Source organism: Trachypithecus francoisi, unplaced genomic scaffold, assembly GCF_009764315.1.
Source record: "Trachypithecus francoisi isolate TF-2019V2 unplaced genomic scaffold, Tfra_2.0 Lachesis_group11, whole genome shotgun sequence".
Taxonomy (NCBI): Eukaryota; Metazoa; Chordata; class Mammalia; order Primates; family Cercopithecidae; genus Trachypithecus; species Trachypithecus francoisi.
The window spans coordinates 47,528,493-47,544,653 of NW_022681456.1; the positions used below are offsets into that span (position 1 = coordinate 47,528,493).

A 16,161-nucleotide genomic window follows, 5' to 3' on the forward strand; every position below is an offset into this window, starting at 1 on the left:
TAGTTTCAGTGTGCTGACTTGTAGTATATGGTAGACAGTGTTGGGTTGAAAACTTATCTTACACAGTGTTAGAGTCCTGTGTTAGGGGCTGCTGCTCTGGTGTTCTTGATACAGAGAGATGGTCAAGTGAAAGGAGCAAGAACCAAAGGGACAGAACCCTTCTCACTTTAGCTCCTTGTAATCAGCTACATTGAAGTTTCCCACTGTGGTTGTGCAAAAAGAACTGTCTACTACAACCTACATAGCCTCTGTCAACTATACAGGCCACTTTAGATTGAGGCTTTAATATCCTTAGTCTTCCCTGATAGCAGGAGATATATCTTCCAAAAGGGAGAAAAGGGGTAGCATGCGCTATCTGTATCTTACAGAGGACACAGAAGACAGGTAAGTTTCCAACCAGCAGAAAGGAAACTGGAAACACTGGTCTGAGCCCAGCTCCTCCAGAGAACTATGGTTTCTTCTGAGAGGAGAAGAAAACAACAAAGGGATAATCAAATATTAAAACAAAGAGATGAATAAATGATGAAGAAAGGACTGTTGTGAACATTAAGAAGACATGTTAAGGCTGGCTGTGGTGGCTCATGCCTATAATCCCAGCACTTTGGGAGGCAGAGGCAGGCGGATCACTTGAAGTCAGGAATTGAAGACTGGCCAACATGGAGAAACCCCATCTCTACTAAAAATGCAAAAATTAGCCAGGTGTGGTGGCAGGCACCTGTAATCCCAGCTACTGGGTTGGCCGAGGCACACAAGAATTGCCTGAACCTGGGAGGTGAAGGTTGCAATAAGCCAAAATCATGCCACTGAAGTCCAGCCTGGGAGACAAAGTGAGACTCTGTTTCAAAAAACAAAACAAAACAGACATATAAAAACAAAAAACATGTTCGATCTTTCAGGGAAATGGAATGTTGTGGCATATGAATTGAGTAAGATGTTAGTGTAAAATGTTATATTCTTTAAATCTACTTATATTCCTAAAAAAAAAAGTGCATATCTTTGTAAATGCGTTGCATACATGTAAGACCATTGATTAGTAAGATTGGAATTGTAGAGAATTCGAGGGTGAAACTTGAAAAAGATGAGACATTTTTACATCTAAAAGATAAATAAAATGTTAAATTAGATGTTCAAGCATGTTTTGTTGGAGTTGAATTAACTTTTACTTTTTTATTAAAATCATAGAAACATCATGTCAACAAAAGAGAGAAAGACATTTTTCTACACTATATTCTATGAGTTAATTTCATTGCAAACCTAGAAGTCATATATATGTTGCCTTGGATAAGTTACCAAATTTTTTAGGACTTCACTTCTCAGTGAGAAAGATAAAGTTAATATCACAAATTGTTATACTTGCTTCATAAAACTATTGTATGAGTCGATTAAAATAATATGCTTAAAGCATTTCCCAGTTTTAAAGAATGGCAAATTGTAAGGTATAATTAATTTTAAACTTTTTTGAATATTATATAAACTTCTAGGGAAAATATTTTTTACTATTAGCATAATATTGAGTTCATTTTTTCTTGCGGAAAGAAGTCATGAGAGGAATTTGAACATTTTATTTGGCAGACTGTAAAATATTTTATAGATTTTTGGAGATTTATACCACTTACACAAACTACTCAAAGAAATGACTAGAAAGAAAACTGTCATCTTTCTGGTGAGGCTTTTAAATTTGATTGCATTATCTCTCTTTATAGTAGATTTATTATAGCATTTATATGCATGAGTGTTGTAAAATAATATTACAGTTTTCTGGTCAATTTAGGTCATGAAATCCCATTAACAACTAAAATATGTAGATACAAAAAATATTCACTGTGTTAATTAAATGTGCATTTTATTTACTGCCTCTTTTCTCTTGTAAAAATCTAAGCAACAGTTCATTTAATCATTAAGCAAAGAAGTGTGGCAATGTAGGTTAAAATCTACATTTAAAAAGCCTTTACTTTTAAGTAAATCTATAATAATACGTTATTTGAGACATCCAGAAACAACTGCCAAATCAAAATTAGTTTCTTAAATAGCAGTGTATAGAAGTCAAAGATCTGTCTGCTATAGAAATCTTGTTGAATTAAAGTATTTCCCTTAAAAGCTCCAATTAGTGGGAAAATGTTATATGAATTTATTATACTAGTCATTTAGCAAGCAATTGTTGAAGATCTACTGTATTCCAAACACAAAAATGGCATGCTATGATTTCTGCCCTTGAGGTTATAGCATTGGGTAGATACTGGCATTCACACAAAGATTGAAGTAAGATGGACTTAGTCCTCTAATTGTAGTCCCAAGAAGAGAGAGAGACCAAGATTGCTATAAGGGTCACAGCCATTCCTGCAGAGGTGACAGTTAATCAAAGTATTGTCTAGGAAAATGGAATATATGTTCAAAGTCACTGAAGCATGAAAGCTCACATGAAATGTGTTTGGAAAATGGCAGGTAGTTCAGTGTAGTTGCAGGATAGAATTATTGGTGGGAGTAAAATATATGGCTAAGAAATGTATTTATTCAAACAATAAGAGACCAGTAAAGGGATCAGAAACAAGAGGGATCTGACCAGAATTTCCTTTTGGCAGCAGAGTTTCATTCACTTACATAATTGGAAAGAAATGTACTGAAAAGACCAAAAGCATAGATACTATGACAGCCCAGGAATTTGAGGATACAGTGAGCCATGATTGCACCACTGCACTCCAGCCTGAACCACAGAGCAAGACCCTGTCTCTAAAAAAGTAAATAATAATAATTAGTAAAAGAGTTTACATAATTTTAGAAATACATTATTATGGAATCTGCAAATTTCAAAAATTTTTGAGGTCTAAAGGATATAAAAGAATTTTTTTAAATAAAAATAATGTAAGTTCAACTAGTTAACTAGTTTGATATTAGCTTTAAAGAAAACTACTTTGATTTTAAAATCAAGGAAATACAGAAATATTTTCTCCAATATTAGCATGTTTATTTTCCTACTTAACTTTAAATTTTTATATTATCACTTTAAATAGATCATTCATTCATTAAAAAGTTAGGAAACAACAGATGCCGGAGAGGATGTAGAGAAATAGGAACACTTTTACACTATTGGTAGGAGTGTAAACTAGTTCAACCATTGTGGAAGACAGTGTGGCAATTCCTCAAGGATCTAGAACTGAAATATCATTTGATCCAGGGATCCCATTACTGGGTGTGTACCCAAAGGATTACAAATCATGCTACCATAAAGACACATGCACACGTATGTTTATTGCAGCACTATTCACAATAGCAAAGACTTGGAACTAACCCATATGCCCATCAATGATAGACTGGATTAAGAAAATGTGGCACATATATACCATAGAATACTATGCAACCATAAAAAAGGGTAAGTTTATGTGCTTTGCAGGGACATGGATGCAGCTGGAAACCATCATTCTGAGCAAACTACCACAAGGGCAGAAAACCAAAAACTGCATGTTCTCACTCATAGGTGGGAAATGAACAATGAGAACGCTTGGACACAGAGTGGGGAACATCACACGCTGGGACCTGTCCTGGGGTGGGGAGCAGGGGAAGGGATAACATTAGGAGAAATACCTAATGTAAATGAAGAGTTGATGGTGCAGCACACCAACATGGCACATGTGTACATATGTAACCAACCTGTACGTTGTGCACATGTACCCTAGAACTTAAAGTATAATTTACAAAATAAAATAAATAAGTAGATCGTTCATTTCACATATGGCCTGCTTTTTAAGTTCAAATAATAGTTTTTTCAAAGTGGCACAAAATTTAGCTAATAATAAGGCTAACAAGTTAATGGCAAAATAAGGGCTTTAATGAGTGCAGAACTCATTAAAATTATCCAGAAGAATGCCTGGAATAATTTATTTTAACTTGTTAAAACTAGTGGTATAGCCAAGCCATTTAAGAGTAACAACTAGCATTGAATCTATAAATCACCTTGGGCAGTATGGCCATTTTCACGATATTGATTCTTCCTATCCATGAGCATGGTATGTTCTTCCATTTGTTTGTGTCCTCTTTGATTTCACTGAGCAGTGGTTTGTAGTTCTCCTTGAAGAGGTCCTTTACATCCCTTGTAAGCTGGATTCCTAGGTATTTGATTCTCTTTGAAGCAATTGTGAATGGAAGTTCATTCCTGATTTGGCTCTCTGCTTGTCTGTTACTGGTGTATAAGAATGCTTGTGATTTTTGCACATTAATTTTGTATCCTGAGACTTTGCTGAAGTTGCTTATCAGCTTAAGGAGATTTTGGGCTGAGACGATGGGGTTTTCTAAATATACAATCATGTCATCTGCAAACAGGGACAATTTGACTTCTTCTTTTCCTAACTGGATACCCTTGATTTCTTTCTCTTGCCTGATTGCCCTAGCCAGAACTTCCAACACTATGTTGAATAGGAGTGGTGAGAGAGGGCATCCCTGTCTTGTGCCAGTTTTCAAAGGGAATTTTTCCAGTTTTTGCCCATTCAGTATGATATTAGCTGTGGGTTTGTCATAAATAGCTCTTATTATTTTGAGGTACGTTCCATTAATACCAAATTTATTGAGCGTTTTTAGCATAAAGGGCTGTTGAATTTTGTCAAAAGCCTTTTCTGCATCTATTGAGATAATTATGTGGTTCTTGTCTTTGGTTCTGTTTATATGCTGGATTACGTTTATTGATTTGCGAATGTTGAACCAGCCTTGCATCCCAGGGATGAAGATTCAATGCCATCCCCATCAAGCTACCAATGACTTTCTTCACAGAATTGGAAAAAACTGCTTTAAAGTTCATATGGAACCAAAAAAGAGCCCGCATTGCCAAGACAATCCTAAGTCAAAAGGACAAAGCTGGAGGCGTCACGCTACCTGACTTCAAACTATACTACAAGGCTACAGTAACCAAAACAGCATGGTACTGGTACCACAACAGAGATATAGACCAATGGAACAGAACAGAGTCCTCAGAAATAATACCACACATCTACAGCCATCTGATCTTTGACAAACCTGAGAGAAACAAGAAATGGGGAAAGGATTCCCTATTTAATAAATGGTGCTGGGAAAATTGGCTAGCCATAAGTAGAAAGCTGAAACTGGATCCTTTCCTTACCCCTTATACGAAAATTAATTCAAGATGGATTAGAGACTTAAATGGTAGACCTAATACCATAAAAACCCTAGAAGAAAATCTAGGTAGTACCATTCAGGACATAGGCATGGGCAAGGACTTCATGTCTAAAACACCAAAAGCAATGGCAGCAAAAGCAAAAATTGACACATGGGATCTAATTAAACTAAAGAGCTTTTGCACAGCTAAAGAAACTACCATCAGAGTGAACAGGCAACCTACAGAATGGGAAAAAATTTTTGCAACCTACTCATCTGACAAAGGGCTAATATCCAGAATCTACAAAGAACTCAAACAAATATACAAGAAAAAAACAAACAACCCCATCAAAAAGTGGGGAAAGGATATGAACAGACATTTCTCAAAAGAAGACATCCATACAGCCAACAGACACATGAAAAAATGCTCATCATCACTCGCCATCAGAGAAATGCAAATCAAAACTACAATGAGATACCATCTCACACCAGTTAGAATGGCAATCATTAAGAAGTCAGGAAACAACAGGTGTTGGAGAGGATGTGGAGAAATAGGAACACTTTTACACTGTTGGTGGGATTGTAAACTAGTTCAACCATTATGGAAAACAGTATGGCGATTCCTCAAGGATCTAGAACTAGATGTACCATATGACCCAGCCATCCCACTACTGGGTATATACCCAAAGGATTATAAATTACTCTACTACAAAGACACATGCACACGTATGTTTATTGCGGCACTATTCACAATAGCAAAGACTTGGAATCAACCCAAATGTCCATCTGTGACAGACTGGATTAAGAAAATGTGGCACATATACACCATGGAATACTATGCAGCCATAAAAAAGGATGAGTTTGCATCCTTTGTAGGGACATGGATGCAGCTGGAAACCATCATTCTTAGCAAACTATCACAAGAAGAGAAAACCAAACACCGCATGTTCTCACTCATAGGTGGGAACTGAACAATGAGATCACTTGGACTCGGGAAGGGGAACATCACACACTGGGGCCTATCATGGGGAGGGGGGAGGAGGGAGGGATTGCATTGGGGAGTTATACATGATATAAAAGTCATGCACATGTACCCTAGAACTTAAAGTATAATAAAAATAAAAAATAAAAAAAAAAAAAAAAAAAAGAGTAACAACTAGCAACCATTTTACTTAAAGAGTGTCAATGAATGGCTACTTTTCCCTGAAAATGACTATCTGCTCCACTTGTGATTTCATAGCCTGGAATCTGATGCCAAGGAGTCAGGCAAATGAATTGGATAACAGGAGAATGGAAAAAGAGCTGAGGATGAAAGAGAGAATGAAGACGTGAAAAGATACTTAAATCATAAGTAAAGCTCAAATGAAAATAAGATACCATTCTCCCTTTACCCTCACCCATTTTAGGATAATAAAGATTCAAAAAGGTTGAAGCACCCAGCTGCCAGTTGAGTGTCAGAAAAAAAAAAAAAATCCTCATACGTTTGTGGTAATATTATACTAACATGAGTATTCTGTGTTGATCCTTTCCATACATGGAAATCACATGCTTTTCTATGACAAAGAGTAAATAGACAAATCAATTAAAGAGTGGGGAGTAGATAGTTCTTATAGACAGGGATAGTGTTCTCTTGTCAGTCATTCTAAGCTCCATCATCCTCAACATCACGTATATGATTTACGGTTTAGAGACTTTTGATATTAATGTATTTACTCGTGTGGTTCTCCTTATCAGGAATGCCCTTTTATTTCTTTTCTCTAATGTACAATTTCAGCTCGTATATTCTCTAGTCACTTAATATTTCACATTTGGCATTATTTTTATACATATATCTTATTCCCTCAACTAGACGGTTAACTTTCTGAAGCCCAGAAATTAATCTTAGGCATTTTAGTATCACTCAATTTCTAACACAGAGCTTTATGTAAATTTATGATTAGTAGCTGTAGTTTGAATAAATCATCATTCTTACCCCAAGCCTTGTTGAGGCTTATTATGTTAGAACATGTTGGAAGCTACTGATAAAAATGAAAAATATGCAAATCTTTCAACAAAAACTTACTGAATATTTACTTCTTGTCAACAGTGTGCAAGACTCTGGGGATACAATTTTGCAGAAAATAGAAAGGGTCTTATGTTCTAAAAGATCAGAAAGATGTTAAATAATCACACTCCTTAATATTTCATTAAAAATTGAAATAAAGTTGCTGAAGAAAAGAGAAACTGTTTCAAGGAGTTTTAAATTCTAGATTATTTAATGAAGGAAATTTCTCCTCTAAAACCAATATGTTTTTTCTGATTATGCATTAAATACATTTCTCCAGAAATTTCTTTTCATCCGAATGAGGGACCCACACTTCACTCATGGTGGACCTATGAACTAGATAAACTCATTGTGTTTCTGGCTTTTGTTGTTATTGTTTTATTTTTCAAGCTAATGTATCATTATTTTTTAACTGATAAATAAAAATGGATATATTTATCTTGTACAACATGATGTTTTAAAATATATACATTGTGAAATGACTAAATTGAGTTAATTAACATATGCATTACTTCACATGCTTATCATTTTACAGTCTTAGCAATTTTCAAGTATACAACATGCTGTTATTAACTATAGTCACTGTGTTGTGCAATAGAGCTCTTGAACTTATTTCTCCTGTTTAATTGAAATTGTATAACCTTCGAAGAACATCTCTCTATCTCCACACCTCCACTCCAGCCCCTGGTAACTACTATTCTACTCTCCTTTACTTTTATGAGTTCAGCTTTTTTATAACTCCCATACACTAGTGAGAACCTGTGATACCTGTCTCTGTGCTGGGCTTAATTCGCTAGCACAATATCCTTTGGTTCATCCATGATATGGCAAATTACAGGATTCACTTGTTTTCAAGACTGAATAGTTTTTCTTTATCCATTTATCCATTGCTGGATGACTCCATATCTTGGCTATTATGAACAGTGCTGCAATAAACATGCGAGTGCAGGTATCTCTTTGACATACTGATTTCATTTCATTTGATTATATATCTAGTAGTGGGATGGCTAGATCATAAGGTACTTCTTTTTTTTTTTTTTTCTGATTTTTGAGAAACTACCATACTGTTTTCTATAGTGGCCATACTAGTTTGCATTCCCACCATCATTCACTTTTTCTCCATATCCTCCTCAACACTTATTTTTCATCTTTTTTGTAATAGCCCTTCTAACAGGGGCCAGGTGATAACTCATTGTGAATTTTACTTGCATTTCTCTGCTAATGAGTTATGCTGAGCATTTTTTTATATATACCTGTTGGTCATTTTATGTCTTCTTTTGAGAAATGTTTATTCCTGTCCTTGGCCCATTTTTAACTGGGCCATTTGTTTTCTTGCTAATAGTTTATTTGAGTTCCTTATACATTTAGAATATTAACTTATGAGATACATGGTTACAATTTTTTCTGCCATTTTGTAGGCTATGTTTTTGTTTTCTTCATTGTTTCTCTTGCTAGAGCTTTCTAATTTGATATAATCCCATTTGTCTATTTTTTGCTTTTGTTTTCTATGCTTTTGGGGTCTTAATCCCCCCCAAAAAAGTCATTGTCCAGACCAATATTATAGAGATTGTCCCTGTGTTTATGTATTTGAAAAGGGGTTCTATAACACTTTCTCTGCTTGCTTTTCTGTGTTTTGAATACTGCCCAGGAGATACTCAGCTCCAGTGTCACAGATGAACCTACACAAAATTCTTAGTTCAGCTAAGGCAAGTCATGCTCAACCAAGGGACAGAACATCCTGCCTTTTAAATTAGAAGTGCCCAAAAATTACTAATTTGTCTCTTAGTCATCTCATGTACACACACACACACACACACACACACACACACAAAGTCAAATACTCAGCTAATGGTTTTCCAATGTGCCAGTCACCAAAGCTTCTTGTATATGTTTATGTTTAAAAAAAAAAAAAAGTCACTGTGGCTAATCATCTCATTTAAAAGTCAGATTGAACACGTGGGCATTCACATGTGTAGGCTGAGGTATATTGGCAAGGAATTGACACTGGTAGTTCCCCAAAGATCCTTCGCTTTGCTTGGCTGTCTCTGCAACTCCAGTAAAGTGCATCCAGACTCCAGTAAAAGAAATAAAGTGAACACTTTGCCTTCTAGTACCTTTGCTGCCGTTTGCATTTCACCACTCAGCTTATAGAGATGAAATCTATTACTCGGCAGGCACCGCTTGCACAAATGAAAGATAAATTTTTCTTCCAGATGGGACAGATCAGCAAGACTCACAAAATATTAATGATGAAAGCTCTGGGAATTATATATATCCCTGACCATAGGTTTCTCTTGACAGTGAAGAACTGTCAGTTTAACTCATTTTTTTTTTTCTGTAAGATTCCCATCAAGAATTATATAAAGGGAAAATAATACATGATTTAAGATTCAGATGAGCATAGATTTAAGGGAAAGGTTATCTTTCTGTCTTTCATTTTCTTTCATGTTTTGTGTTCCCGATCTGCAATACATTTTGCTGAGTAATGCAGTGTGGTCGATTTGATTCTTGAAGCTGTTCATGTGCTCATGTAGGAAACTGCTTTTATGAGAATAATACAGGAAGTATGCATTTCTTATTATTTAATGGAACATACAATTTAGCAATACCTGACATTTATATGATTGAAACAATTTGTTTATCTCAAAATTAGAAATTTATTGAATGTGCATTCAAAAATATATATTAATGAAGAATTTCACTTTCACTTGTCAGGTTTTATTATCTTGAAAACTTTTTTATAACCATTACAAATCAACAATAATTTTTATGTTACTCTCTCTGTAGAAGGCTTGGTCACTTACCTTTTTTTATTAAGGAAAAAATTCTGGGCCCTCTTGTTGAGGCAGCAAATCAATTACCATTAATCTGAAATTTTTTAAACATGTATTTTCCTTTTACACAGAAACAAAGTTTACATTTATAAAATCTAAAAATGATAGAAATGTATAATTATGTTATTATGGCAACCTGATTCATTGTATTATATTACATATATTTAGGAACACATATGTAGGTATTTATGAGATATTTGAATATTAGAAATTTCTTGAAAATAATAAAATACTTCCATTAGCCAATTTATAGAAAATTCTAAATGAAATACATCTCCAACTGTTTTAAAAACTTTTTGAAATATTTTATGCTAGCACAATTATTTGCAACATGACTCAAAATATTTTTCGTCATGCTATAGAATGATAGTACAAACAACTAACCATTTTAACAATAATGCTCTAGAAAGGAGACAGTCACACAAAAATGGATCCAAAATCAACTAAATTATATCTATCATAATTTTGTTCACATTGAAGATACTACCTAATTTGTTAAATATTAATAATTAGAAAAATAAAATATTATTTTTCATTCATACTCTTTTTCTACCTAAATAGAACACATTCTTATAATTATTTTGATTTGATAACAAAATATTTATTAAAAATAATATATCATTTAACCAGATGAAATTATCTTTGCTTAATTACTTTTTATTTAATTGAATTGCTTTTTATTTAACTGAATATCTGGCTCACTAATTATCTCTTCTCAGGTACATGATATTTTTCATCAGTGTCTATGAGAAATTATCAGCCAAATATAAACTTCATAAACCACTAATGGAATTCTAAGGTCCTGTGCCTACAGTGTGTTAAAGTTTCTAATTGATGATAGCCATACAAAGATAAATCAGCAATTCCATTTTGTTCATCAGTCTTTCACAAAATTCGTGAAATCTTTGTAAAAAATTAGACGCTGTTAAAATGTATTCTGAATTATATTTAAAGTCTCATCACTAGTAAATAGAGTCAAAAGACCCATTACAACACTTCTGGTCATGAACATTGTTATAATATTTTCAAAATCAATGCTGTTTTTCCTGATTGCCTGATCATTTGATGATCATCTCTAATGTTTAGATTCTCTTCATCGATGTGCCAAATGTGTAACATTGAAAACATAAACTCCATAAACCAAACACCTTGCTGTGACCAAATACCCAATGCTTGCATGGGATTCAACCAATTGTTGCTATAGCCTTCTGAATAGCAAATTTCTTGAGACCTATTGTTGGGTCTCCTTAAGTCCTGCTTTCTTTCTGCTCCATGCCAATGACTGAGATCTGATTTTAGGTCCTAACCTCTGTGTTCTGTGATATAACTAATTGGCTGTGAAGATAACTTCATATTACAAAATTAGTTTATGTGACATGAGAATCCCAAAATACCTACTACTGTTTCAAAATGTTAGTCTCCAATTGTAACTATTCTTGGTGTCTGTGGAAGCTACGGAAGAAGACAAAATGTGGAAATTCCAGTGAAGGTGTTGTTGACCACAGAAGCTGACCACAGCACATTTAAGTAGAGAGAGGAATGCTGATGGCGAGATATCAGGAGAGCTGGAGGAATCTGTGCCTCAAGAGCATATAAATGTTCACAATTGACTCTTGTCTGAAAGAGTAATGTTTGCATAACACCAAACTTTGAAAAACAGCATAATTGGTTCTACTCAGAGGTACTTAAATAGCCTCAGAGTAGCACTGAATTTTTAAAAATATAAATATATGTTTATGTATAATGCAAAAAGGCAATGCAAAATAAGAATATATTTATTTTCTCAAACTACCTTTGCTTAAAGAAAATGCACATAATTTTAGAGGCATGTTATCTTTAGAGAATTTTATTCACTTACTTATTGTCTCATACCTGCACAGTTTTCTTCTGAATACCCTTGTTAACACAGTCTGGCAGACATTCAATAGCAAACTGTGTTCCAGGCAATGAATTTATACTGTTGTAACAGGAACAATCTCTTGAATGTTGTAACCCTTTATATGTGATGGAAAAATCAATAACATGGATAAATGTGTAACAAACTAGCCTGTGCACCTTTTTGGTGAAGTGAAGCTCAGTGATATGGACTGAAATACATTCTTAAGTAAAATAACTTTATGCTTAAGTGGAATATTATAAAATATATTTATTTACTAACACAGACATCAATGGTGATATTAAAAGAGACTTACATGTATGTATCTTTATATTATGCTATATATAATTCAAATAATTAATTTGATACTTTTAATGAAAAATTTAACATAATACAAAGGTATGTCTATTTCATGATATGCATACATGGATAAATTACGTTAAAATGTTTGGTCTGCATTTTTCTGTCAAGTTAGAAAGATTTTATAAATACGATCATAATGCAGTTAGATGGAAAACAGCAAATTATTACAGAGAATACTTTTTATTTTACTTTTATCAGCAAGAAACCAGTGGGTTGTGTTAGTAATATTAGACTTTCTTTTTTCCAGGGTATCAACGGTTTCTGTACAGCACAGATTATGACAGTTTCTTCCTTAAGGTGAGATTGGATGTCATTCATGGTAGTTTTCTAAGGGACTACACATTTTTTTAATGTACTATCAAAAATATTTCATAAGTAAAATTGTCCTGGAGTAGCTACACATTCCTAAATTGAAAATATTTTCTCATCAATTTTATGTACGTAATTCTATTTCTTAATAGTACTGTTTTCATGATAAACTCTAAACATTTCTTGGACATTTCTGAGTACAAGCCATGTAACTTGATACTTTGATTAAAACTTGGAAATGTGTTAACCATATAAGAAAATCAAGTTGGAGAACAACAGCAAAACATTCTAAGACACTAATACTATTAAGGCATCTCTCAGAGAGTGCACACACTTGTGTAGGTACACACAAACACACACACACAGGCACACACACACAGAGGATGGTAATTAGTATTTGTAACTTTCTCCTAAAATACAAGTCCATTAGAATCTTACAGTTCTCATAAGCCCTCCAGATTGTTGTGTTAATGAGTAGTTTTGCTCTATCTTCTTTATTATTCCAAGAGTTAGCAATTTTTATTATTGTATTATAAGATAGTCATATGAGATTTACTCACACATTTATTTACTCCTGTTTTTACCATTTCTTATCGGACTTTACACTTTATCTATCTGCTAAAAGTATATACTTTATCATTTCCTTTACTAAAGAATTGTCAAGTTTTCTTTATCTGAAGGTATTTTTATTTTACTCTTACTCTTGAAAAATAATTTCCCCCATTGTGAATCTAGATTGTCAGTAATTTTGCTTGCACCACTGAATAGTTTATTATATTGCTTCCTGGATTCCATTTATTAATGAAACCTCAATTGTTTTCATTGTAACAACTCAGACAGTTGTTACACCTGTCTGGGTAATTTGCATTTCTTCTTGTTGCTTTTTAAGTCTTCTCTTAATCTTTAGTGATCTGAAACTGGTTGTGATATGACTGGATATGTTATGCATCCCACTTTAGATGTGTTAGCCTTCTTGAAACTGTCAGTAGATGTTTCCAGCAATTCTGGAACTCCTCTGTTAGCATGTCCTTTAATGTAACCTCTTCCATTTCTTTATTTTCCATACCTCTTCCTTTTTTCACATCATTTCATTATTTATTACTTTGAAACTATATCCAGTTCACTGATTTTATCTGCATTGGTGATATATTTTCATTTAATCTTTTTTAATATTCTAATTTGTATTAGTATATTTTGAAATATTACTTGAGGTTCATGAGGTACATATGCAGGTCTGTTACATGGGTGAACTGTGTGTCACTGTGGTTTGGTATAGGAATGACCACATTCACTCAGGTAGTAAGCATAGTACCTGATGTAGTAGTTTTTGTTTGTTTTTTTTTTTTGTTTTTTGTTTTTTGTTTGAAACGGAGTCTCGCTCTGTCGCCCAGGCTGGAGTGCAGTGGCCGGATCTCAGCTCACTGCAAGCTCCGCCTCCCGGGTTTACGCCATTCTCCTGCCTCAGCCTCCGGAGTAGCTGGGACTACAGGCGCCCCGCCACCTCGCCCGGCTAGTTTTTTGTATTTTTTAGTAGAGACGGGATTTCACCGTATTAGCCAGGATGGTCTTGATCTCCCGACCTCGTGATCCGCCCATCTCGGCCTCCCAAAGTGCTGGGATTACAGGCTTGAGCCACCGCGCCGGGCCAAGATGTAGTAGTCTTTTAACCCTCATTCCCTCCCTACCACGCTCTCTGCTCTAGTAGTCTCCTGTGTCTGTTGCTGATATCTTTATGTCCATGTGTACTCAATGTTTAGTCCCCACTTATAACTGAAAACATGGAGTATTTTGTTTTCTGTTCCTTTGTTAATTCACTTAGGATAATGGCCTCCAGCAGCATCCATGTTGCTGCAACGGACATGCTTTTGTTTTTTATGGTGACAGAGTATTCCATTTGTGTTAAGAAATTCTGTTTGAGTCTTTTAAAAGTTCAGTCATCTGTTATTTCTTGTTCTTATGTTCAATCCAAGTTTCTATTTTATTTGCGATTCTATTTACACTCTGTGTTGTTCATGATCAATTACACTCATGGAATATTATTTTCCGTGTGTGTGTGTTTTCACTGTTGTTTTAACTATGATTGCACACACATAAAATATTACTTATGAAAGTTCTTTGAGGCGAGACTTGAAGTTCTACTCTTAAATTTTTTTGCTTCTGCCAGTCACTAAGGAGCAATATCAACCGAAGACCAATTTTATACTAACTTCTTTGCTTTCGAGTTTTGAGCAAACAAATAGCATGAATTCATTCAGATCTCAGATCTTTAATGAGGATTAATGTGTTTTTGTAAGTTCTTCGTTTTGGTTTTATTTTCTCCAGGCAGCACTCAGGAATGAATATTTCTTTTCAGACCCTTTTTCTCCATGAGATTTGTTTCTCATTTTATGAGGGATAGCGTTTTCTATTATACTTTCCACTTTGGATGGGCCGCAAGGTTTGTCTCCTGCATTCTGTTCGTCGTGAAGCAGTCAAAATGTAATCTCAAACGTTCTAAAGTTTGGTAGGATTTTTCACACAGGAAGCTAGCTTTGGTGATTACTTCACCTCTCAGGGTTTCTGCTTTTATTGTTATCTTAGTATTTGTAGATTTTTTTCCTTCATGCAAAATCAAAGATTCTTATAATGTACATACACGTGTGTGTGTGTGTAATTTTATGTTAATTGTTTTTTCATCGGTAACTTTACTCTGGTTAGATAGATCCAATATGCAGGTTTGAAGCAGAAAAGTAAATGTTTTTGATTTCTAAAGATGCTAATATTTGATTCTTTACATTTTGGAGAGAGTCATGAAGAAAAACTTATAGTGATTTCTCTATAAACAACTGCTGTACTCAGAATAAAGAAATGTTGCAGAAAAAAAGTTCATCAGTTCTTAAACATTTTGCTTTCAGAATATCAGTTTCTTGAGAATTATTAAGGACTCCAAATGGCTTTGTTTTGAGGATTTTCATCCATTAATATTTGCTGTATTGTAAACTAAAATAGAAATTTTAAAATATTTATTTCCTCTACCACTAAGAATAAACCCATTAACTGTAACAGGAATAGTATATTTTTTATGAAAAATAACTGCATTTTTTAAACAAAACAAAAGTTAATGAGAAGTTTAGCACTGCTTTGTATTTTTGCTAATCTCTTTCATGTATGATTCAATAGAAAACTCAATAGAAGACTGCTGGAGTGTTGTACCTGCTTCTGTATCCACTCTGTTTTGATACCAAACATCATGTAGCCTTTGAAAAACTTCCCTGTGTATTGTGATAGAATGAAAATTAAGACAAATAATATCTTAGTATCATTGTGGAAATAGGTTTGATATTGCAGTTGTTTTCAAAAGTTGCTGGAGATCCACAGGAGACCCTAAATCACACTTTGAAAACCACTGACTTAATAGCTTACAACAGTTTGCCCCATGAGTCTATAGGTTGCCTGGATAATTCTACTGAACCTGGTAATTCAATCTGGGCTGGACTTGACTCATCTCATACAGCTTACTAATATGTTTCTAGTCAGCTATTGGGTTGTCTAAAGCTGGCTGCTCTAGAATGATCTTGGCTAAGATGATTAGCACCTCACTCCATATGAACTCTGTACCTCTACCAAACGTGCCTTGCTCTGTTTCTGTGGCAGTC

General features: G+C 34.3%; 1 protein-coding gene across 1 annotated transcript in view; it reads left to right on the forward strand.

Annotated features, from left to right (window-relative positions):
* Nucleotides 1-16,161, forward strand: part of MGAT4C (MGAT4 family member C) — a 291,648-nt gene that overhangs the window by 206,794 nt on the left and 68,693 nt on the right. Inside the window, exon 2 of the mRNA XM_033221133.1 lies at nucleotides 12,465-12,514. The gene's annotated coding sequence lies outside the window, so the exon portion shown is untranslated. The remainder of the gene's footprint in view (nucleotides 1-12,464; nucleotides 12,515-16,161) is intronic.